Source organism: Podarcis bocagei (assembly GCF_964188305.1).
Source record: "Podarcis bocagei genome assembly, chromosome: W".
NCBI lineage: Eukaryota > Metazoa > Chordata > Lepidosauria > Squamata > Lacertidae > Podarcis > Podarcis bocagei.
The window spans coordinates 29,950,842-29,977,473 of NC_138131.1; positions in this window are offsets into that span (position 1 = coordinate 29,950,842).

The window sequence follows — 26,632 nt, forward strand, 5'->3', positions numbered from 1 at the left end:
TTTCACTTCTGACCAACATTTCTCATAATTGTCTTTAAATAAGTTCAATTCAATTCAAAATCCTTTATTAGGCATAACACACCACACATTAACAAACAAACATCATATACAGACTGTATAAAATACGGGCTCAGCGAACACAATTTATCCTAGTCCTATTCGTAACTCCAAGAAATGAATCGATGTACAAAGATAATATAATACAACACAGCAACATCACCTACCATTAAAACCACTAAGTCTCTTTATCATGGCCCATTCTTTCTTCATGGACAGCACTTAAAAATCTTTAAATAAGTTTAAATTCTTAGCGGTCATATTCACCCTCAGGCAGGGGCGCCGACTTATAAAAAATATTGGGGGGGGGGCCATACCGGGGTCCTGCCGCTGGTTCGCTCGGGTAGCCGGGAGAACGCAGTTCGAGGTGGTGGTGTTGGGGAGAGACCCTCGCTCAGGGCGCCACGAGACTTGGCGGCCGGCGGCCTATCTGGGGGGTTTTGGAGCGTATTTTGGCGGAGCGATTGGGGAGGAGGGGGCTTGTTGCCGGATTCTTCAGCTGGGCCGGAGATCCGCTGCTGGGGGGTCCCTGGGCCGAGTTGTGAGCACGGCCTGCTGAAGGGAGATCCAGCCGATTGCGCGACGGGGACGGCCGGGGCTCTCCGGCTAGGGCGCGCGGCTGGCTGGCTGGCTGGCTGGCTGGCTGGCTGGCTGGCGAGGGAGCAGGTGGGGAGGAGGCGGGGGTCCTGATACAGTCGGGGGCGGAGGCAGACGGGGCCGAGGGGCGAAGAGGGCAGGCGGGGACGGGGCGCTTGCTCAGGAGCTCAGCTAACCTGTCCCAAGAGACATAGCCTAAGTACTCCTTCCTTCCTTCCTTCCTTCCTTCCTTCCTTCCTTCCTTCCTTCCTTCCTTCCTTCCTTCGTCTCATTCCTTCTTATTTCATTCATTTTCTTCCATTCCTCCAACCCTTCGATGCTCCTTCCTTCCTCCCTTCCTATTTCATTCCTTTCTTTCCTTTCCTGCAACCCTTCCCTGCTTTTTCTTTCCTTCCTTCCTTCGTCTAATTGCTCCTTATTTCATTCATTTTCTTTCCTTCCTTCCTTCCTTCCTTCCTTCCTTCCTTCCTTCCTTCCTTCCTTCCTTCCTTCCTTCCTTCCTTTTCCACCCCCTCCTTCAATCTCACCCTCCCTCCCTCCCTTCCTTTTTCCTTCCTTTCTTCCTTTCTTTGCTCCAACCCTTTCCTTCCTTCCTTTCTTCTCATTGCTTCCTGTTTCATTCATTCCTTTCCTTTCCTCCAACCCTTCCCTGCTCTTTCTTTCTTTCCCTTCTTCCTTCCCTCTCTCTCTTTCCCTCCCTCCTTCCTTCCTTTTCCACCCCTCCCTCAATCTCACCCCCCTCTCTCTCTCTCTCCCTTCCTTCCTTCCTTCCTTCCTTTCCTCCAACCCTTTCCATCCTTCCTTCTTCTCGTTGCTTCCTGTTTCATTCATTTCTTTCCTTTCCTCCAACCCTTCCTTCCTTCCTTCCCCCACCCCTCCTCCCTCCCCCTCTCTCAATCTCACCCCTATCCCTCCCTCCTTCCTTCTCGCCTTCCCCACAGATTCACACTCTCCCCCCCTCACCGCCCGCCCTACAGCCCAGCTGAAACTCTCGCTCACCCTCCAGCCGCAATTGATTTTATATCGCTATTCTCCCTTACTCCCCGCTGCTGCTGCCGCCTCTCCCCTCACCCCCCGCTCCCCCCCGCCCACCTCCCAGCACATGCCTTTCCCTGTGGTGTGTGTGAGAGAGAGAGAAAGGGGGGAGAGGGAGAGAGAAAGAAAGAAAGGGGGCACACACCCTTGTCGATGCCTTCTATACACTGAGAGGCAGAAATCACATTCATAATAGGAACCAGAGAAGCCACACTGAGGCTAGCAGGTGGGCGCTCGTTAGGAGCACGCTGGGCAGGTTGTGTGTGTGTGTGTGTTTGGGGGTGGTGTCGGTGGAGAGGGGGGGCGGACAGACCGTAGCTGGGCGCCGTGACATCAAGGCGAGAGGGAAGCTGAGCCGAGGAGCAGAGCTGCGCGATCGGCGGCGGCGCTCTGCTGGAGGGGCGCCCAAGATTATTGGGGGGGCAGAGCCCCCCAAACGAATTTTTGAGGGGGCTCGGGCCCCCTCAGGCCCCATGGAGTCGGCGCCTATGCCCTCAGGTATTTTACTTTCTTGACTAATGTTAAACCTGTCTCCTTCTGAAACCTCTCTTTCTCAATCGGTGTTAAATTTTTCTCAAGCACCTTAGTTTTTAACTTATTCAGCTTAAATCCTGCCACATGACCAAATTCCTGAACCAATTCTAATACTCTTTTAGTACTAGATTCTGGCTCCTGTAACGTCAATACTAAGTCATCTGCAAAAGCTTTCAATTTGTACTGTTTAGCTCCGACCTGTATACCCTTGATCAAACGGTCCCTTCTAATCATGTTTAGCAAAACCTCCAGGACCGAAATGAAAAGCAATGGGGAAATTGGACAGCCTTGTCGTGTCCCTTTTTCTATCTTAAATCCCTCTGTTACCACATTGTTAACTATTAGTTTGGCCTTTTGCTCTGAATAAATTGCACCTATACCATTTTCAAACCCTTGGCCAACCCCCATCCCCTGAAGATTTTTCTTCATGAAACTCCAAGAAATATTGTCAAAGGCTTTCTCCGCATCTACAAAGATTAAGACAGCTTTAGTGTTAATATTCACTTGCAGCTTCTCTAGAATATTAATTATATTTCTCGTATTGTCAGACAAGTGTCTGCCCGGGAGAAAGCCCGCTTGGTCCTTGTGTATCTCCTCTACTAGGACTTTTTTCAGTCTTTTAGCCAAAATGTCTGCAAAAATTTTGTAATCCACATTAAGCAAGGATATGGGGCGGTAATTCTTAAGTTGCGTCTTTTCAGACTCATTTTTAGGTATTAATGTAATATAAGCTTCTTTCCACGACTCTGGCGCTTTTCCCCCCTCCAAAATTTCATTACAAACCTCCTTTAGTGGTTGTATTATCCAGTCCTTCAAAGATCTATAATATTTTGAGGTTAAACCATCTGGCCCTGGAGCTTTGCCCAACTGCATATTCTGAATGGCACCTTCCCAGAGTGGGTTTTTAAAAGTGTTGACCTATCTAGCATTGTAGTTCTCTGCATTGCAGCAGAGACTACTGTGCATGCGATGTTGATTTTGGCATTATAAGAAGCTGTATCTAATTTTTGAAAAGTAGTTTCGAGTAGATAGCTTTGCAATTGTTACTATATGGCCTATTACGCTTATGTATCTAAACTTCCAAGCTGCAAATCACGACTCAGAGTTCAAGGGCCAATGGCAGAGGCCCAAATCCTGAAATGTTCTGTGATTGGACATCATTTATCAAATCAATTTATCAAATTATCACAGGAGCTCAGAATCCTTAGTCCAGGCTCAAGCTCAGGCAAAGACAGACCACTGAATACATAACAGTGAAAATATATTATTCCTTTCCACTTGGGATAATCTTGCCATAAATGCCCAAAACTAGCCTGACTAAGGAGTGGTGGAGAGGTATACTTCTGAATATTCAATAATTCCATAACACTTGCAGTATCAGATTGAGGCCTGCTGTTTCACATCAACAAGCTGAATGGATTTACTCCATGACTTTATACTTTCCTTAATGGTAAATATTAAGTAGGGTAGACAAATTGCAACACTGAGCTATTGTAGTTCCCATGCCAATATTGCAGTTCCCCATTTAAAATTCCTTCTTGCTCCCTGTCAGTGGAGGCTCATCCTTAAGGGGGACTGGGGCACTGCTCCACCAAGCTCAATTGCTTCTCTGCTGTCCTCCAACAGCCTGCTTCTTTCTTACATCCTCTCTAGGGTTGGCATGAGCAGTGAGCTCTTTCCTCCTCAGTCTCAGGCTGCCTTTGCAGAACTCAACGAGGGGAGAGGGGCATGCCCCACATGCCCCTGTCCAGGGGAGGAGAGGGGCAGGGAAGCTGCTGCTCAGGCTCCTTGAGTGCGCCAGGTCAGACGTGACCCGGAGGCGGAGCTGCTGCTGTGACTGGGAGCGAGGTGCACTGAGGCCACCCACCCTCCTGCTCTCTTCCCTGGGTCAGGCCTAACATAAGGACAGAACTCTGGCCAGCAGAAGCACAGCAGCTTAGGTCAGCTCCTTCTCACACAGAGCCAGGCACCAATGAGGGAGCCTGCTTTGGGGGCACCTGTTTGTGCCCCCTGCCACAAATTTGTGCCCCCACGGCCCACACATGCTACATTGTAGTTGGCTTCATCCATGGGCGTAGCCAGCATTTTTGTTAGTGGGGGCAGGCCTTTTGTTAGGGGGTCAGAACCTCAGTTAGCTATGTATTTTTATTTATTTTTATTTAGTAGGCCCCCCTTGGCCACATCCATGGCTCCATCTATCATAACATTTTGGAAATGCCCTGACCCACCCACCCCAACACTGATGTTGATTTTCTGAGATATCAGGAGCTCAAGCACAAGTCAAACATAAAGAATCGCTGCTGTTTCTTTTTGTGTAGCCTGTTTAGGCTGGAAATTTGCCTCAGTTTTTTATTCTCTAAGGAAGGTTCTGTAAAGTGCAGGATAATGTAGTAGCTCACAGCATGGCAGGATCACTTAGTTGGGGACATGGGCATAGCCAGGGGGTGAAGTGGCCACCCCTAAATCAAGTAAATAAATAAAAATACAGAGAGTCTGATATTCCAGATGCAATCACACTTCTTCCTTAGGGCAGCCTCCTATTCATTTATTTCTTGTTGAAAGATGAAGAAGTGTTTTGCAGAAACTAGCAACAACTTTATATATCAAGAAGACACATGTAGTTCATAGTAACTGTCTTTCAGGGCAGTTTGTCTAGGAACAAAAGCAACTGTTGCTATGAACACTGACTAGTCACTAGAATAATAAGATGAAAGCTGGAGGTGGGGTTCGGGGTGGGGTTAGTCTTTCTTTAAACAAACATGTAAGTATGGATGCTAAGCAGAAGAAGTAAGACAAGCGTTTCTGTGGGGGAGGGAGTTTATTGACTGCTCAGATATAAGACTCACAACATCATTTTATAACCAAAGAAAGTGCCTTTATGTGACCATTAAAACAAATCAACTGGAATTATATTCACAGAAAGCCTTTAGCAGAATCATTTCCTGTCCTCGGAATCCAGCTGGAAGTGTTGGGCGAGCCGACTGCATAATCAAAAAAGCCAGTAAGTTACTGTGAGACAAACAGAGGAAGCTGTGTTCCTTTTCAAATCTGTCTGTCAACAGTCACACACACCAAGCAAAAGCCACCCATAACAGACGTTTTCCTTGATAAATGGGAGAATTGTCTGATAATCAACAACCATATAATTTTATCCAGTAGTATTAGTTTGATCTGACGGAAACTGCACATTTCCCAAGAAGCACTGAAAGAACGCTTCATTTAACTACAAACCCCCAAATCTGGGATCCCATCAAAACTGATGTTTGGCAAAAGTTTTGCAGCAAAACCCCCACATTTTGTAACACCCCACAAACAGAGTAATTGATACATCAAACTGGGGTTCATAATTAATATCCAAAACCAAACATTGTCCAATTCACTCCACACTGGTGCCAAAGTCTGGCAAAAGTTTTGTAGCATTTTGCAGCACCCCACAAACCAAGTAACTGACAGGGGTCATGAGGTCACCCAAAAACCCAATGTCGTCTGACTCACTCCAAATCAGGGCCAAAGTCTGGCAAAATGTTTGCAGTAAAAACCACACATTTTGCAGTGCCCCACAAACGGAGTGGTTCCTAGCACATCAGGAGGAAGAGTCCAGACAACCAAAAGTGGATAAATAGGTTGTATTTATTAAATATAACAACTTGAGGATCAGCAAAACTAGTCAGATTTGACCAATGAAACCAAATCAAATTAAGTCTGGGCAGGTGTGCTTGTTCACCTCCACCCACAAACACGCAAGTGCTCAAACAGAGCTCTTTGCAGATCCTTAAGAATCATGTCACAACCCAAATCAGAAAGATGCATACCACCAGGTCTATACAACTGTGGGGCACAGAACATAATTCTGCCATGAGGGATATAAGCACCCACATTCTCAAACACAAACATCGTTGTAGAATGATTAGCTTTATGTCTTGCCCATCCACCTTCTTAGGAAGGCTGCCCCCACTCCATAAGCACCTCTACAACATTCCAAACCAAACTATGATAAACTCAGGGATGAGGAAGCACAGCTGATATTTAGTGATCTCAACTGAATTTACCTCACCAGATTGTTATCCCCAAGATGGATGACCAGAATATCAGGATTAGGGTTAGGGAGGGGATAGGTGGACGTTCAGGGTTAGGGTTAGTGCCTGGTTTTTTTTTTTTTCATGCTTTTTAAGCTTCTAATGATATTGCTTCATTTTTATGAGACTCGATAATTCCAAAAAGTAAGCAAACTACCTGAAACGTAGCAAAACTAAGAGAAATGTGAAAACCAAAAGTGAGATACCAGAAACCCAAGAAGGAAGGAATTCATGAAAAAGGAAAATTGCCAGACAGAGACTTCAATCAAATCATTACCAAATTCACCAGAATCCCAAAACCAATTGAAAAGAAGCAGATTTATAACTTTGTAATCAACTTTGCATAGCCTCCCCTCTCCCACGAAGTGTTGCTATCTTTCCTTTCCGGGGATTTCTGTTTGTCGTTGGCTGTGGACTGCCATGGACGCTCAACGGAGTATAAATCAATTTTACAACGGCTAAGAGTACTTCTGCTGACTCACGTGCTCTGACATTTTCTTAGACCAACATTTTCCTGGTTTGAGGAACGGAAATGAATTGTATAAGACTGACATAGACTGACATAGATTGAGAAGAGGGTTGGAAATTGCAGAGAGGGAGTGACTCAAACAGCGACATCAGCTGGTGAATAAAAATTTTGCACTCTTTTGAAAAAGACGTTCCTCTAACAAGACTTATAAGATCAATTACAGGGATTTTTGCAAGATCAGCAACTAGTGAAGATACCAAAGCACTGCATCATAATCTGCTGAAAGAGAAAAGGTTTCATAAAATTTTATAGACCTTATACCCCATTACTGGAATAGCATTCCTGTTGCCTCTGGAAGAGTAACATCTAGAGAGAATAGTACCTAATATTATTGCATTGTACATTATTAATTGAAAATACTCACCAGCTCCTTTCTTATTATTTATATATACTTTTCATATTTTCTTCCCCCTCTTTATTCCTTTACAAATTATAAATTATAAATAGCATTATTATTATTACTTTCTCTTGCTTTATTTCTCTCTTACCCTCCCATCTTTTCTTTGTTTCTTTCTTTTGTAATTTTTTTGGGGGGTATTTTTTGTTTTGTTTTGTTTCTCTGTTTCACTTCTGTTGTTTTTCTGGTTGTGTTTTTGTGTGGTTTTGTCTTGTGTGTGTTTTTTGTTGCTGTTTTTTCTGTTTTTATTTGCTTTGCCTTTCGCCATCTATTGGTAGCTAATGCAGCTGATATTAGCATCAGATGTCATTAGTTTTGTTGTAAGGTGCTGATTAACTGAACCGCTAACCTGTTTAAAGATTTGTATATATGATCTATCACCCTGAATGAGTAAGTGAACGCAAGGATTGCAATCATTTATTATATTTATTTGAGCTGATGAATTTGTGATAGTTCTGTATTGATGATTGGCTGTCACTAATTAGATAATTGTCCATAATCAATTTTAAATATATTTAGTGAAACTGGTGAATATAAAGAATTAGTGGATACATAGGCCAGAGATTATTATCAGATTGGTAAAACTGTCGTGATTGCATTAAGAAAGATTGAATTTAATTGACATTCATTAATTATCACATTGGAAATATTGTCACGATTGCATTAAGATTGAATTTTATTGATATTCAGTCTGTAAGACAGAAAGAAAGAGAACAAATTACCTTGTGAGCTAATTGAATTTCTTAGTGATGTCTGGTAAAAAAACAACTGTGTCAGGTTCTGTGGCAGTTTCAGTCTCACAAAACAGGAGAACTTCTGTAATTGACATGGATCAACCACTAGATATGAGAGAATTAATTTTAAGTTTGAAGAAAGATATCCAAGATTTAAAAAATAATGTAAATGAAAAGGCAAAAGCAACAGAAGAAAAATTTATTTCAATGGGTGTTAAAATAGATGAAAATGTGAAAATAACAGCTGAGTTATCGGGACTTCCGGGTTGGCGCGGACAGCTAATGGCGGATTCCCTCCGAGCTCCGGAGGGAATCGGCTCCGCTGGGGACGGGTCCGGCCGCGACGGCGACGCAGGGACCCTCAAAAACCTCAGGCGCGGATGCCTGAGGACCTGGTGACTCGGTGGGCACCTTAAGCGCCCTCCCCGATTCACGAAGAGCCTTTTTAAAGGCTACGGAGAGGATACGGAGAGTGGCGTGGTGCTGAGAGTAAACCGCTACCCCAGCAGAGCGAAGCCGTGTGCCATGGCTGAAAAGCGCTGACTTGCTTCCTTGAAAATTTGGACTGAAAGAATCACCCGTGAGTAAGACGGATTGGGACTTTAAAATTTTTTTCCCTGAATTGGAGACGACCGGGGGGTGTGCTAAAAGGAAGTCCGCACCCCCCCCCTGCAGACGATTCAAGCAACGACATAAGAGCTAAGCTGGAGAGCCTACCCTTGGTGGGGTGAGTTAAAAAGGACACTAACTTTCAAGATTTAGTTAAAGGATATTTTGTGCTGGAGAGTGGAGTTTTGGAGACCCTCTTTATGTTTTGAACAACCCCCCCTCCCGGGCTCGGGAACGTCCTGCCTTTGAGCCTGTGTAAGAGCTGCGGAGTTTGACAGCTGTCAAAGCTGTCAAACGGGCAGTTTAAAGCGGAAAAATAACTATTTAAGATCCCTCTGGAATAAGATGAGTTATAATTGAGTTAAAATTGTTGGAAACAAAGTAACAATAACAAGCTAAAGGACTGTTGGAGAAAAGACTAATAAGTAACCAGATTCCCTCTAGGGGGAATTCTGTGAAACTACAATGGATACAATGGCTGTGGATGGAAAGTTACTAGTGGAAATCGAAAGGATGTTTCAGTTGGTGGGAACCTTACAAGAGCAGAGCTTAGCCATGAATAAACAACTTAACATTATGACCTTGGGAACAGGCAACTCTGCTGTTTGTATTGAGGACCTGAATGAGAAAGAATCCACAGCTGAATGGGAAACAATGTCTACAGAGGTGGAAGAGACTAAACAAGAAAAAGAGAAAGTAACCTTGGGAAGCAACAACCAAAAGCTGACATCTGCGGAACACAAGCAAGGAGACTCTGGGAACACATCTACCACAAGTCTGCGAAAGATGCAGAAGAAGAAGGAGGAGGCTCTGGGACAATATGCACAGGAACTTAAAATAAAGAAATATGATTGGGGCCTCCATTTGGACTTTGACTTTGAGGATACAGGCTTTGTGGAAACACTCCAGCAGTTGCTTTCAAATCTCCTTGTGGGAAGAGAATATGTTTTGATGGTGAAAGATCCTTTTCCAGACTCGATGATTGATATAAAGGACTACCAACGAGACCGGCGGAGAGGGACTGAAAGGGACTTGAAAGCCTCGGACGTGAGGAACCCAGGCTGAGAATCTTGACTTTGGATTTTTATTGGGAAGGGACAAAAACCGGGGATGGGAGGGAGGGAAGAGGAGATTCTTAAAAACTCTTAAGACTTTCATGTTTGGTTAATATGACTTTTATTCAAGACAAAATGAAAAATCGATGGAAGAGAACTTAAGTCCAACTTAGGAAAATCAATTTTTTTTATTAGAAAAGAGGCAACAAAATGAATAAGATGGTTAAGAGGAGAAATACCAACTTGCTGATATAATCTTGGGAATTGGGATGCATGAGGGGGGGTGGGGGGAAGTCAGGGAACAAGGTTATGAGAAGAGGATCTGCTGAATTTATACATGTTTGTGTCTGGTGTTAATGTTCGTATTGTCTTTATAAAAGCGGAAAACCCAATAAAAATTTTATATATAAAAAAAAGAAAATAACAGCTGAGTTATCAACTTAGGTCAACAATTTAGTACAAAAAAATTCAGAACTGACGAAAATAGTGCTAGACCTTAAAGGTAAAACACAGAACCTAGAGGAAGCTCAGAAAAAATTACAAAATGAAAATAGAGAGTCGAAAAGGGAATGTGATAAGATAAGGAAAGAAACAGCAGATCTGAAAGCGCAGCAGGATTCAACTCTGGACTCTGTTGCGATGTTGCAAATGCAGAGAAGGGAGAATACCCTAAGATTCAGAGGACTAACAGAGGACGCAGAAGAAATAACTGGGGGGAAAAACTCAAAAGAGCTAGCAGCTTGGTTAGACCTAGAAGAAGCAGAAGTAGCACAAAAAATAGAAAAAGCATTCAGAGTCAAATCTAATGCAGCAAAAGCAAATAACTGTCCGGCTGACTGTTTAGTCTCTTTTAACTCTTTTAAAGGAAAAGAAGAAAAGGTTAAAAGGTGGCAACTTAATGAGAGTATGTTAAATGATGAAAAAACTGTACAGAAGGCCAAGCAAATCTTAGAATAATATTTTAAGTTTATTTAAATCAAGGAGTAGATCTAGAGAAAGTTTGGGACGCGGGTAAAGCCGTCATAAGAGGCTTCTTTATCCAACAAAACGCATTCCAAAGGAAAATAAAGGAGGAGAAGAAAATGGAGATCTGGGAGGAAATTAGAAAAAAGGAAAGGACCCTTTCCCAAAAACCAGATGATGAACTAATTAAGCAAAGTATAAAAATTTTACAGATGCAATTCTCCATGATAATAAACGAAGAGATAGAATGGAAGATAAAATGGTTGAGACATAGAAATTTTGAGTTTGCAAATAAACCTGGCAAACTTCTGGCCCGGCAATTAAAGAAGAAAAAGGAAGATAGAATTATCAATAAAATTAAAACTGAAGACAAATGGATCCAAGAACCGAAGGAAATTAGTAAAAACTTTGCTAGTTTTTTTGGGAAAACTATATAAAGAAGGTCCAGAGACTCTAGAGAAAATAATTGATTATTTGGGCAAAAATAAACTACCTAACCTAAGGAAAAAATTGAAATTTTGAACTCACCAATAACAGCTATGGAGGTGCAACAAGCTATACAGAGATCAAAATTAGGAAAGGCCCAGATGGTCTCCCAGCTAATTACTATAAAAAGTTAGAACAAGCATTATTTCTTCCCATGAAAGACCTAATGAAAGCTACCGAAAACCTGGAAGGACAGCTTTATTACTCTTATCCACCAACAGGGAACAGATGCCTCAAACATGGCCAATTACAGACCCATTGCACTGCTAAATAACGATTACAAGATATTTGCAGACATTCTTGCAAATAGATTAAAAATGGTGCCGAAAGAGATAATTCATAAAGATCAAACCAGATTTCTTCCCGGACGATTTATGCAATCCAATATTAGATGTGTGTCAGGGAACTGCAGGCAGCGAGGGAGGAAAGAATTAGAGGATACAGGGAACGATCTCCACTGCTCAGTACTGAGTCCTCCTCAGAAGACAGAGAAGAGGATGAGTCTGGGGAGGAAGGGGTGCTTCAGAGAGATGGGGATCCACGTCACAGGGGGAAACGGAAGGGGCTGAGCCGTTGGCTCTGTTGGTCTCGAGGGAGGGGTCACTTTGTTTATTCGGCATGTAATCTTGTCTGAAGAAAATAAAGAAAGGAATTTATGGCTGGCTGCCGGGAGTGTTTTTCTGCTAAGTGCAGCGACGTGTGCAGCTGGCAAGCTGACAATGTGTGATTAATGTATTAGAATATTTGGATATTAACATTGATAAACCAGCAGCTATTATGTTGGTGGACGCTGAAAAAGCTTTTGACAACGTGTCCTGGAAGTTTATGAAAAAATTAATGGAAGAAATCAGACTGGGAGAAAATATTTGTAAAGGAATAAATGCCATCTATTCAGAACAATATGCAAAATTAATCATCAACGGAAGAATTACTGAGGAGTGCAAAATAAACAAGGGAACCAGACAGGGCTGCCCACTGTCACCACTGATATTTATCTTGGTGATGGAAGTCTTGAACAATCAGGTAAGAAAGGATCAGCTTGTTAAAGGCATCACTCTGGGAAACAAAACATATAAAATTAAAGCTTTTGCGGATGATTTACTTGTTATGACTGAAAACCCTAAAGAAAGTCTGAAAAGAGTGCTGGAATTGATTAAAGAATTTGGAGAAGTGGCAGGCTTTAAGCTGAATATAACAAAAACAAAAATGCTTGTTAAAAATGTAACCACGGAAGAAAAGGATGACTTAGAAAAAATATTGGGCCTTAAAATCTCCTCAAAAGCGAAATACTTGGTGTCAGGGGTTCAGGAGCAGAGGCACAGGAAAGGGAGGAAACAGAGAGCGAGGGGGAGGAATCCGAAGGTAAAATGAGCGATGACAGCGGCCCGAGATCTCCGAGTCTTTCCAGTGAGTCGGAAGATTCACAGAAAGGGGCGCCAGTGGTCAGAGCAAGGGGGGCGCCTAGGGGGACACCCCAGGTAGAAGGGACCAGAGGGGACTCAGAGAGCAGCAGTTGGAAATCGGGACCAGCTTCCCCACCAGAGCGCAGTAGGGGGGAGGGGTCCCAGGTATCGGGATCTGGCGGCTCGCCGCAAGCGGGAGGGCAGGAGTTAGGATTGGCCACACCTCCATCGGGGAGCGAGGAAACGGTCAAGAGGAAGGTTGAAGGCTGCGCGCGCGCGCCAAGTTCAAATGCACAGGAAGGCGGCACAGTAAGCAGCCCGGATAGGGAGCCAGGTCCTAAAGCCCGCCGCAAGGAGGGAGAAGAGTCGGGGGGGGGGTCAGCATCAGAAGAGTCCAGGAAGGAAGAGACCACGGGGGGTAGAGGGACCCAGAGGAGAAAGGAAAGACGGAAGAGGTGGAGTAAGGCTAGAGTATTAAGTTGGTGTACAGGAGGCGGAGACTCAGACGGAGCTTCGCCGGTCTAGCTTCTAAGACGTAGAGCTGCGCGCTGCGGCTTGAAAATGGAAACTGTAACTCAATAAAGAAGTTTGTACAATACTGCCGGCTAGCGTGGTCCTCTGTGAGCTGGGACCTGGAAGCGGCTCTGACAGTAAGCTCCGTCCCAAGATTTTGCACCAAAAGCCTCGCAGCGTGAGTGGGCGCAGCGAGGGGTGGAGATTGGTGCTTCGCAAGCTCACGAAAGTCGGAAGAGATGAATACTGAACAGCAGATAGCAGCCCTGCAAAATGCAGTGTCACATCTAAACACCGAGATACTAGCCTCCAGGAAGAGGGAGGAGGAAGCGGCTGCCGCCTACAAGGATCTCCAAGTCAGGTTTGAAGTGCTTACTAAGCAGGGGCAACCGGGACCCAAATCGGAGGGAATTGGGCTGGGGAGAAGAGGAGGCAGCCTTGTATCTCATTTCGATGGGAATTTACAGCAGTACCCCAACTTCCGAGCAGATGTGCAGTTTGCGCTGCAACTGCTGGATAAAGACTTTAGAGTTGAGCAAGAGAAGGTGGGGTTTATTTTATCCCATCTGCATGGAGACGCTAAAGCGTGGCTGCGCAATCTATGGAGAGATAAGGATCCGGCGCTCCGAAGTGCGGATGCCTTCATTAAAGCGATGGATTCGTGTTTTCTATCAAATATAGACGTTGATATCGCCAGAAAAGAGATACATGGGCTGAAACAAGGGAGGGCCAGTGTGAGGCAGTATCATTCCCGCTTTTTTGCACTGGTCAGTGCCCTGGAATGGGACAAGGATTCAGCTCCAGTCAGAGACCTGTTCTGGGAAGGGTTGAACAGTGCGGTAAAAGACGAAATTGCGAGGGGGGAGAGGCCCCGGAGCACTCAGGAGATCGTTCAGAGGGCGCTGACGATTGGAGTGCATCTAGAAGAACGTCCATGGAGCAGAGATGAAGGGCGTGGAGGACGCGAGTCGGCGAGAGCGCCTTCCTTCTTTCCCAGGGATGCAGCGCGTGCGTTCTCCACGCCTCCGCCAGGAGGAGGAGGGGAACCTATGGAGGTTGGAGGTGCCAGGGCTCAGTCAGCAACCAGAGCCCTAGCACCGGGAGCAGTCAAGGCGAAGCCTCCTAGAGGGAACAGGAAGTGCTACCTCTGTGACAGTCCTCAGCACATGGCGAAAGAGTGTCCCCAGAGGCTCCACAAGCACACTGCAGCCTCCGCGACGGTAACAGAAGCAACTCAGCAGAGAGAACCACAGCAGGGAAACAACGGAGTCTGGCTGGAAACAGAGGCACTGGGGCCCAGCCAGACGAGTCAGTGAAGCAGTCCCCAGGGATGTTGCAGCCCACAGACCCCCTCCCGCCCAAACCAGTAGTGCAGCTCACCGCATCGCTCCAGCTACCCAACGGACTTACAATGGAAGTGCCAATTACCATTGACTCTGGTAGCAACGCGGATTTTATAGGGCAGGATTTCATCGAGCAGCACAAGATAACGCTACTGCCAGCCACGCTGCCCCTGAAGGTTGTCACGGTGGATGGCAGAGAATTGCTAGGGGGGCAAGTGGTGAAGCAAACGCCACCGATGGTGATGCAAATTGGAAATCACAGGGAAGTCATCAGCTTTAATGTCACCCAACTGTCGGACATGCCTGTAGTATTGGGCATGAGTTGGCTGGACAGGCACAGTCCGACGTTGGCTTGGTACCAGCGGCAACTAACTTTCAGCTCCTCTTACTGTGCAGAACACTGCATCCTACCCAGACTGGAGGGGGAAGAAGAGGACGCACAGCTGCAATTGGGCACGCTGCAAGCAGTGCCCCACAAGTACGCAGAATTTTTGGAGGTTTTCTGCGAGAAGGAAGCGGACAAGCTACCTCCACACAGGCCCTATGACTGCAAGATTGACCTTCTGCCAGGGGCGACGCTGCCGACAGGGAACCTGTATTCCATGTCTGAAGATGAACTACAGGAACTCAGGGAGTTCATAGATCATAATTTGAAGCGCGGGTTCATCCGGGAGTCCCAGGCAGTGGGGGGCAGTCCCGTATTCTTTGTGAAGAAGAAGGACACGCCCCAAAAAGGCTGGTGGTGGACTATCGCATTTTGAACTCGAAAACAAAGCCCACGGCTTTCCCCATGCCCAAGATCGACGACCTCCTCGCGACAGTGCGCAAAGGACGCGTGTTCACCAAGTTGGATCTGCGAGGGGCGTACAATCTTATTCGCATACGGGAGGGCGACGAGTGGAAGACGGCCATGTTCACGCCCCTGGGCAGCTACGAATACAGAGTTATGCCCTTTGGATTACAAAATGGCTCCCACTGTTTTCAAGCTTTCATGCATCACGTGTTAGCGGGGCTCCTCTATAAGAAGTGTGGAAGGGGTAACGGCAAGATTAATGGGCGAGTTGGATAGAAGGGAGGCTTGTGCCATAAGCACTCCTGTTTCCAGAAAGAATGAGGAACACCATATGCAAACCTGTGGTGATACAACTGCATTTAAAGCTGCAAAGCGTTGTTGGTTCTGCAATAAGCAAGGACATTTTGCAAGGGACTGCAGATCCAAAAGAAAGCAAAGTACTCCCAAGCCTGTTTCTGTTCGTCAATCACGGTCGTCAGCCCAGCAGCCGGCATCGTATAGTAGGGACAGAAACGAGCCGCGAGCTTTTCACGCTCGGACTACAGATCGTAAAAGAATTAAAGGTGCCAAGTGGAATTCTTTTATTGTCGACTCAGGTGCATCCCAGCACGTCTGCAACAATCGAAGCTTGTTTATTTCTTTCGAAGAGGAAATTGGTAATGTACATTTAGCCAATTCACAAGTCCTGCAGTCACTTGGCAGGGGTACCGTTAAACTTGACTCTTTAAACATTACAATAGCGAACTGCATTTACTGCCCGTCAGTGGACAATTTATTGTCAGTAAGGTGCTTTGCCCGTCAAGGCATAACTGTGCGTTTCTTAAAGTCTATGTGTGAGTTTTTCGATGGGAACAAACGTCTATTGTATGCCCGGGAATCTGATGGTTTATATAGACTATATTTTCGCACCTACTCCCAATCGCCTATAAATTGCTAACTTCTATCGAAAGTTCATCAAGGGGTTCGCGATGCAGACGGCGGCCATTACCGACACGCTCAGCTCCAAGAAGAAGAAGTTCATCTGGACGGAGCAGGCGGAGCAGTCCTTTCAGAAACTCAAGTGTCTCTTCTCGTCCGAAGAGCAGCTGCTGCATGTAAATGTTGAATGGTTTCTTTAAATGTAAAGGTTCATCATTGTTCCACTCCATGTGTATGTCTTTAAGGGGCCGGAGCAAGGGCCAGAGCAAGATAACGAGACCCAGCTTTACAGCTGTGAAACATAGCAGGTGCTGCTGAGTTGTATTTGATTAAGGTGTGTCAGCATCTGGGTAGAGTATATAAGGAGCAGCACCTAGCTCTCCCATTACCCTGGGGGATGGGTTGGTGGTTGGGTCATGTTTGTTTGTTAATATATTTAGTGTTAATGGAGTTTTTGTTTTTCTTATTAAAACCTTCTTTAAGTACTTTTTGAGTCCTTTCTTTTTAATGCATGATCTCCCCAGCAAGCTCTCTGCAGCGTTACTATACTGCAAAAAGCCAACAGTAAATCCTAGCAAACCGATGAGGGTTGAGACAGACGCCTCAGACAGGGCCGTGGGAGCAGTCCTGTTGCAGCAAGATCCGCATGGGGATTGGAGGCCGTGCGCCTTCTACTCCAGGAAGCTCAGCAAGTCGGAGCAGAACTACACCATCTGGGACAGGGAGTTGCTTGCCATTCATGCAGCATTCAAGGCGTGGAGGCACTTCCTGAACGGAGCCAAACAGACAGTGCAGGTCTGCACGGACCAAAGGAATCTGGAGTACTGGCGCACGGCGAGGTTCCTGAACCAGAGGCACTTACGTTGGGCGGAGTTCTTTGCGGACTTCAACTTCAGGATAGATTACGTCCCAGGTGACACCAACATCATGGCGGATGCACTGTCCAGGAAGCCGCAATACCTCGAGGAGGCAACGCCAGCGGCGGCCAAGCACATTTTCGCACCAGAAGCGTGGGCGTGCGCTTCGGCAACCGTCAACCTGGATGCGGTACGTCGCGCGCTGCAGGACGACTCTTTCGCACGAGCGAAGATGGAGGAGGTGCACAGGGGCACGGCGAAGGGCGACGAGTTCCAGATATGCGAAGGGTTGCTCATGCGCAAAGGGGCCCTCTACGTGCCGGGAGACGAACTCCGCGCTACGGTACTGCAGCAGTTGCACGACGCACCCGCCGCCGGGCACTTTGGCACAGAGAAGACGATAGAATTAGTCGCCAGAGACTTCTGGTGGCCCAAGATGCGGGGGGAAGTCGCGGATTACGTCGCGAGGTGCGACACCTGCCAGAGGGCTAAGCCAGTGCACAAACCGCCGGCGGGACTGCTGGAACCGCTGCAAACTCCGCTCGAACCGTGGGAGAGAGTGGCCCTGGACTTTGTCACGGATCTGCCCAGCTCGAGGGGCAAGACAGCAGTGCTAGTGGTGGTGGACTTGTTAACCAAAATGGCACATTTCATTCCGTGTGCGAAGGTGGCCACGGCGGAACAGACAGCCAAACTGTTCATAGATCACGTGTTCAAGGTTCACGGTCTGCCACGGTCTATACTGTCCGACCGGGGGCGGCAGTTCATCTCGAACTTCTGGCAGAAGCTGATGGGCATCCTGAACGTCAAGATCAACCTAGCGTCGGCGAGACACCCGCAGACCAACGGGCAAGCGGAGCGGGTCAATGCCATCATGCAGCAGTACCTGAGATGTTACGCAAATCAGCAGCCTGCAACGTGGGTGGACTACCTGCCACTCGCCGAGTTCGCCTACAACAACACGAAGCACGTGTCCACGGGGGTGACGCCGTTCTTCGCCAACAATGGGAGGCATCCCAGAACCTTCCCGGGATTAGAGAGAGTGGGGGAGGGGGAGCCACAGACAGTGGACCCCTTCGCGTCAGAGTTGCAGGAGGTCCACGAACAGCTTCGAAGGCAGTTAGAGCTAGCTAAGCACGCATACAAACTGCAGGCTGACAGACACAGGAGGGTTGGGGAAGAAATACAGGTGGGAGACTGGGTTTGGTTGGCAGCCCAGGCAGTGCCGGCCAGATCGTTAGCGAAAAAGAAGCTCGGCCATAAGCTACCTACCAAGTCGAGGCACAGGTCCACCCGGTGGCTTTCCGGCTGACACTTCCGGAGGGATCCAGGATGCATCCGGTTTTCCATAGATCAGTGCTCACTCCCTACAAGGCACCGCACAGATTTCAGGAGCCAGGGACGGCACCAAGCCCGCTCAGGGAAAGGACCACGCAGGGGGGGTCACCAGAGGGGGAGCCCATCAACGAGGTCACAGAGATTTTAGACTCAAGATGGGGGGAAGACGGAGTGGAATACCTTCTCGCCAGAGAAGGCACCCCAGTCAGTGCCAACAGCTGGGTGCCGGGCTACGCTTTGGAAGAACCTCTGCTAAAAGACGAGTTTCATGCCCTCTTCCCACACAGGCCCATGCCAGCCGAGTTTTTCGACGACTGGCTTTTCACACCCACGCTTTCAGCCAGCACGTTCCAGGGGTTCGACTCGGACGAGGAACCGACACTGAACACACGTTCCCCGGAGGGGTCACCCTCGGGATCTGCCTCAGAACCCTCGTATTGGTGGGATGACCGACCAGAGGAGCAGTGGCGCAGGAAGTGGCTGGAGGGTCCCGGGCGAGCAACGTCCCCAGAAGGGACCGAGGGAGAGACGGACATGGACGTGTTCGGGGAGGACCTTGGGTTTGAGCACGGCGGCACAGAGATGGAAGCAGAGGAGATCGACGTCGGCGAGTGCAAGGAGGAAGAGCCGGACTTATCCAGTTGGATGTACGCCACGGGGAATGAACTGTATCCGGCACTCACCCCCATATCAACGGAGCACCCAGCACCCACGCCTGAAGGAGGGGAGGGGGAAGGGGGGGCTTCGAGGGGGGGATGGATGTCAGGGGTTCAGGAGCAGAGGCACAGGAAAGGGAGGAAACAGAGAGCGAGGGGGAGGAATCCGAAGGTAAAATGAGCGATGACAGCGGCCCGAGATCTCCGAGTCTTTCCAGTGAGTCGGAAGATTCACAGAAAGGGGCGCCAGTGGTCAGAGCAAGGGGGGCGCCTAGGGGGACACCCCAGGTAGAAGGGACCAGAGGGGACTCAGAGAGCAGAAGTTGGAAATCGGGACCAGCTTCCCCACCAGAGCGCAGTAGGGGGGAGGGGTCCCAGGTATCGGGATCTGGCGGCTCGCCGCAAGCGGGAGGGCAGGAGTTAGGATTGGCCACACCTCCATCGGGGAGCGAGGAAACGGTCAAGAGGAAGGTTGGAGGCTGCGCGCGCGCGCCAAGTTCAAATGCACAGGAAGGCGGCACAGTAAGCAGCCCGGATAGGGAGCCAGGTCCTAAAGCCCGCCGCAAGGAGGGAGAAGAGTCGGGGGGGGGTCAGCGTCAGAAGAGTCCAGGAAGGAAGAGACCACGGGGGGTAGAGGGACCCAGAGGAGAAAGGAAAGACGGAAGAGGTGGAGTAAGGCTAGAGTATTAAGTTGGTGTACAGGAGGCGGAGACTCAGACGGAGCTTCGCCGGTCTAGCTTCTAAGACGTAGAGCTGCGCGCTGCGGCTTGAAAATGGAAACTGTAACTCAATAAAGAAGTTTGTACAATACTGCCGGCTAGCATGGTCCTCTGTGAGCTGGGACCTGGAAGCGGCTCTGACACTTGGGTATTTGGATCACCCCCAAGAACATAAACTTATTTCAGGATAATTACACCAAAACTTGGTTAGAGATTAGAAAAAACTTTGTAACCTGGAGTAAACTAAAATTAACATTTCTGGGTAGGATTTCCATTATAAAGATGAATGTGCTTCCAAAATTCATCTTTTTATTTCAAATGATTCCAATACTGGGCGAAGCAGGTTGTCTCAAGATATGGCAAAGAGAAATTTCCAAATTCCTGTGGGAAGGGAAGAAACCTAGGATTAAACACCTGATCTTAATAGACATAAAAGAGAGAGGAGGCTTTTCTCTACCCGACCTAAAACTTTACTACGAGGCAGCCTGTTTCACCTGGCTAAAAGATTGGTGCACGTTGCAGGATTCGGACCTCCTGGAAGGTTTTGACAACTGTTGGGGATGGCACGCCTACCTGATATATGGAAAAGCGAAAATTCATAAAAAAATTACCAACCATATAATAAGAAAGTCACTCTTTGCTGTATGGGAAAAATATAAAGACCTGATGGAGCCTAAAGTCCCGTGGTGGACTTCTCCAATAGAAGCCATAGCAGTAAAACGGAAAAAAAAACCCAGGAAAGCTGGCCAACATATAAAGCACTTCTAAAAAATGGAGATTACCAAATAAAATTTAAAAACTTTGAGGAAATAAGAGAACACATCTCAGACTGGTTTCAATACCATCAGTTATTTGAAAAAATTAAATCTGACAAACAAAAGGGGTTCTCAACAGAAATTTCCCGATTCGAATCTGATCTGGTAAATTCTAAAAGAAAAACTCTTTCCAAAACTTATCGACTCCTCCTTGACTGGACAGTCAAGGAGGAGGAGGTAACAGTGGCAATGGTGAGGTGGTCCCAGAATTTTGGCCATTCAATAACCATGGCACAATGGGAAAATTTATGGAAGATCAATTGGAAATTCACAAATTGTTACACGATTAGAGAGAACTTTCAAAAAATGCAACATCGATGGTATTCTAACACCATGGAAACTTTCAAAAATGTATAAAAATGTGTCAAGTAATTGTTGGCAATGCGGGGACTCAGGAACATTCTACCATATGTGGTGGATATGTAGGAAAATACAGGTATTCTGGGAGAGCATACACGCAGAACTGCAAAAAATGATAAAGATCTCTTTCAATAAAAAAACAGAGGCCTACCTCCTGGGAATAACAGATTTAGATATTCCACAAAAGAGGAAGGGTATCTTTTTATATGTGACAGCAGCAGCAAGAGTTTTGATCGCAGCAAAATGGAAGAGTAATGAAATCCCCTCTATACAAGATTGGATTCAAAAGCTGACAGAATATGCCGAATTAGATGGTTTATCAGAAAAAATAAAGAATAAATCAAAACAGGAATTTGTTTCAAAATGGAAGGTTTTCAAAGAATATCTGAAAAATAAATATAGTAGTTTAAATTCTGTTGCAGCATTCGAGTAATAGTTGCAAGGTAGATATAAGAAATTATATTTACCGTATTTTTCGCCCCATAGGACGCACCGGCCCATAGGACGCATCAAGTTTTTTGGGGGGGGAAATAAAGGGGGGGAAATTATTTTCCCCCCAGGCGCTTGTGGGGCCGGCAGCAGGGAGAAGCGCTCTTCTCCCCGCTGCCCGCCTTCAGATCAGGTCCGGGGACAGCGGGATGACGCGCTGCGCCTCCCCACTGTCCCCGGAGCTTGCGGGGCTGGCGGCGGGGTCTCCCCGCTGTCAGCCTCCAAACCACTTCAGGAGACAGCAGGATGGCGGCGTTCCGCCTCCCTCTGTCCCCCGACCTTGTGGGGCTGGCGCTGGGGCTCTCCTGAAGTCTGGAGAGCGAGAGGGGTCGGCGCGCACCGACCCCTCTCGCTCTCCAGGCTTCAGCGAAAGCCTGCATTCGCCCCATAGGACGCACACACATTTCCCCTTCATTTTTGGAGGGGAAAAAGTGCATCCTATAGGGCAAAAAATACGGTATTAAGAATAAGTTTAATTATGATAAAAGTGTGTATTGGCAATAAGTAATATGAATTTGAAATATGGAATAGAAGGGAGGTTGGTTCTTTAGTGTTAAGACCAATAGATGTTTTATTATTTGCTAAGAAAATTATGTGTCTATGGTTATTCTTGTGCGTAATTTGGTACTTGTGTTCTTTTTCTTTTTTCTTGTTGTACCAATAAACTTTATTTAAAAAGAAAAGAAAAGAAAAGAAGTAGAAATGTGAGAAGCAGAAGAAATACCACCAGAAACCCCCGACAAGAGGGGGAAAGTAAATTGTGCAGAAACCCCAAAGCCAGTTAAACCTTAGTTTTGCATGGTGTGGGGGTGATTTCGCTTTTGCGTGGCTATTCCCTCCCCCCCCCCCACAGGTGGAATAAATAAAGACAACGGACACAGCGTTTTAGGTTAATGGGCGAAAATGGCCACAACTTTATTGATTACAGGAAATGAAGGGTATTGGCTTTAGGCATTGACCCCTAACCGACTATCCGGTCTGACCGGGAAGGGTTAAACACCAACAGGGGGAGCCACCCGAGATGCGTATCCCTAGGCGCTCCCCGAGGGGTTACCGCTCGGGGGCACGCTTTAGGCCCTAGCCTCCGTAGGTTTCGGACGAGGCGTCGCCCCTCGGAGTCCTTTAACAAACTACCCTTCAAGCATTGGGGGAGGTGATGGCGTTCCTCCCCCCCAACCTCATCTGCATGACAATACCCCGGCCAATGCCTACCGCCAAAACCGAGGGAGTTGTGACGATTTGCTACGAGGTAGGCGAAAAAACCAAGTGGCTCACAAAACCAGCCAATTAGCCAAATGGAAAAACTCCTACCAGGCCCCTTGCGGCGACCAGCCAAAGCCCATAGCAAGGTCAGTGGCAAAACCTAGAGGGCGGGTGGGTGGGAAACCACGTCGTCTCCAGGGTGAAAAGGGGCAAGCCGAGGGCTGCCCCGACCTTAAGTGGCCTTTCTAAGGCCCGCCCGTGCCGCCAGCCGATTGGCTGGCGCCACAGGGGATGCTAATTGGGGGAATCCCTGTCTCCCGCGAGGCTGGCGCCAGCCTCGCGAGAGCGACTGTGGGCGGGGTCGTGATCCCGCAACCCCCCCTCCTCCTGACGATCGGAAGGGGCATTGCGTGGCTATTCCCTCCCCCCCCCCACAGGTGGAATAAATAAAGACAACGGACACAGCGTTTTAGGTTAATGGGCGAAAATGGCCACAACTTTATTGATTACAGGAAATGAAGGGTATTGGCTTTAGGCATTGGCCCCTAACCGACTATCCGGTCTGACCGGGAAGGGTTAAACACCAACAGGGGGAGCCACCTGAGATGCGTATCCCTAGGCGCTCCCCGAGGGGTTACCGCTCGGGGGCGCGCTTTAGGCCCTAGCCTCCGTAGGTTTCGGACGAGGCGTCGCCCCTCGGAGTCCTTTAACAAACTACCCTTCAAGCATTGGGGGAGGTGATGGCGTTCCTCCCCCCCAACCTCATCTGCATGACAATACCCCGGCCAATGCCTACCGCCACCGAGCCTCAAGCCGGCTCGCCGCCAATACCCTCAGACCTGTAACCAATCCCTAACACCTTGAAAAATATCAGCCAACCAAATATCATTTCCCACATCAGATAGATGCACGCCATCCCAGCGATAAAGCATTTCCTTGTCAAACCGTATGCATGGGTGCTGAATGACCCGACCGCCCCATGCGGCCACTCTACGTGCCACCGTGCGCTCCACAATCCTTCTAGCTTTATTCACAGCCACGGGTTTCTCTGCATCCCGCCAACATCGCCTTTCCAGCAAAGATGACCAAATTATTGTAATGTTTTCATGGGATGCCCTCAACAATTCCAAGTCATTGATAATGTTCCACATCAAGTTCACCCCTTTCCTATACGCCAAGTCGTTCTCGCCCAGCTGGACGACCAAGGCACTGGGTGGGCCCTCGGCAGCGATTTTTTTGGATACAACTGGGAAAAACTCTTCCCAACGCATACCCCTCCTAGTGATCCATGATAGTTTGACCCAGCTGGGTAGCCGTAGCTCTTTAACCCAGCCCCTTTGTTCGGCGCGCCGCTTTGCCCAATATACGATGCTGTGGCCGAGGATCCACAGTCGAACCACACCAGTACCTGAAAAGAGAGAATCGGAGAACCGGATCAGGAGGAGTGCCCGGGGGGAAAGCTGAGGGGAATTTAGAAGGTCTACCGTATATAACCCTGGAATGCGTTGGATTTCCAGTGCCCCATGTCCATAATTCTTTCAGCCGGTAAGCCCATATGGGCGGCGGTGGTCGCTGCCCCAATGCGAAAGGAGTGCGCGGCGTACTCCTCTTGGGGAAGCCTGATGGCGGCAATTGCTTTGCGCATGACCCTCGTGAACTGCTGCTTTGAGAGGGAGGAACCGTCGGAATGCAAGAAAAAGGGGCCACTAGATTCTGGTCTTACACACAGGTATTTTCTAGCATCCTTTACAGGGCAAGGGCCCGCCTTTTGAGTCACCTGGAGGCGAACCAAGGCTCCCTTGCCAAGCTGATCAGTCTTCGAACTACGGATTCTTAACATTACATGCGCACTGCCCACAGTTACGTCCTCAAGTAGTAGCCCCCTGGACGCTGCGCGGTCCTCACAAACCACTTCGCCTATGCGTAGGGCGCCAAAAAATGCGAAAGAAAACGCTGCTGAAAATAATCTGGCTTCATATCTTGACCAACACAGGGCCCTCAGCTTCCTACGGATTTGGGTGAGTATATCTAAAGTTATTGGCCTTCTCCTGTCCCGGCCGTGAGGCCTGGACCTGCGCCAGCCCTCAAGCATCTTACACACAACGAAATGCGAACAGGGATCCACAGAAAATAAAGTTTTAGAAAAGAAGGATATAGCTGCTGAATGAATATTGAGGGTTTTGGGGGCCCGGCCAAGATCTCTAAGGTGGACCAAGTACTCTATGACTTCAGACTTGGACGGTGGCCTGCCTGGCTTGGACCGTCCCTTTTTGATGCGGAAGGATGTGAAGTCTAGCCACGCCTTATTATACGATCTCAGGGTAGAAGGCGCTAGCGCAGACAATACTCCTTTATTGCTTCTCGTTGCCAATATTCCAGAGGTGCTCCGGGAATGGTTGCAGCTGCTGCTGCGCATCCAGCGCCAATGAGCGAAAGCGTTCCATGTGGAAACGAGATAGAGCATCCACGATGTTATTATCAATACCAGGGACGAACTTGGCTGAAGCGTGAAGGTTCAACCGCAGGCAGGAGAGGACAAAGTACCGTAAAAGGGACGCTACTCTGGGTGAGCGTGACGATTGTTTATTCAAAACTGACACGACCGCTAGATTGTCCGTCCAGAAACAGACCCTATGGTTCTTGAACTGGTCTTCCCATAAGTGAATTGCAACCACGATGGGAAAGAATTCTAAGAATGTCAAGTCACGTAGTATTGGTTTACCTTGCCAGGAGGGAGGCCAGTGCTGGGCACACCACTGGCCCCTGAAGTAGACCCCAAAACCTAAGGACCCGGCCGCATCCGAATGTACTTGGAAATCAGACTGCAGCACCAAACTATCCTGCCAAAGCGATATGCCGTTGAAACCATCCAGGAATTGCAACCAAACAAGGAGGTCCGCCTTTACTGCCTTGGATAAGCGTACCCTATGATGGGGTGACCGTAAGCCCGTGGACAGCTTTGCTAGGCGGCCACAGAACGGACGACCGGGGGAAATTACACGGCAGGCGAAGTTGAGGTGCCCCAGGAGGGATTGAATTTGCCTCAAGGTGACCTTCTTTAGGGGCAGTATTTGGCCGATAAGCTCTCTTAAGGCAACCAATTTTTTAGCCGGTAATCGCGAGGTTTGGGCAACGGTGTCAAGTTCAATGCCCAGGTAGGTCATGGTAGTGACCGGGCCCTCGGTCTTCTCGCTTGCCAGAGGGACACCCAGTTCCCTAGCTAAGGACTCGAAGGCCAGGAGGAGGGACCTGCACTCCCCAGCGTCACTTGCCACCAAAATAAAATCATCGAGATAATGACCCACCCCCAGAGAGCCAGTTCTAAACTTTAGGGCCCATTCCAAGAATGTGCTGAAGGTCTCGAACGCAGCACAGGCAACAGAACAACCCATGGGCATAGCTTTGTCAATGAAGTAAGCTCCCTGGAATTTGAAACCCAACCAGCGGTAGTCTTCCGGATGAACCGGGAGTAGGCGAAATGCTGACTCGATGTCGCATTTTGCCAAAAAGGCGCCCCTGCCGAAGCTCCGCACCAACCGCACAGCTTGATCGAAAGACGAATACTTCACCGTGCACATCTCTTGGGGAATGGCGTCATTAACCGAGGATCCTTTGGGATAGGACAGGTTGTGTATCATTCTAAATTCACCGGGGGCCTTCTTTGGGACAATACCAAGGGGGGAGATATGAAGCCCTTCGATAGGCGGAGTTGCGAATGGACCGGCCACCCTGCCGGCTGTAATCTCCTTCTGTATCTTTTTAAACGCGATGTCGGGCCTTTCTAATACTGATTTCTGGTTAGGGGGGCAACTGGAATTGGGTGTGAAGGCAACCGGAATTCTAAAACCTTCAGAAAACCCTTCATCCAGTAGGTGGGCTGCACGTCTATTTGGATAGAACTTTAACAATGCTCTCAAGGGCTCCAATTTTATCGGAGAGCACGCAAGGCCTAGGGAGATGTTAGTAACGAGCCCCAGTTGGCCCTTGGGAGGGGGCTGCAGGTCCGGCGGGGCCACCCCTGTTTCCCCGGGAGAGGTGACCCCTGCCTCCCCGAAAGGGCTGCTGCCTCCCTTTGAAGCAGTTGACTGCTGGGTGGCTGCCTAGGCACCTATCGCATTCGTGCAAGTACTTACAAGTAACGCGCTGACAGGTA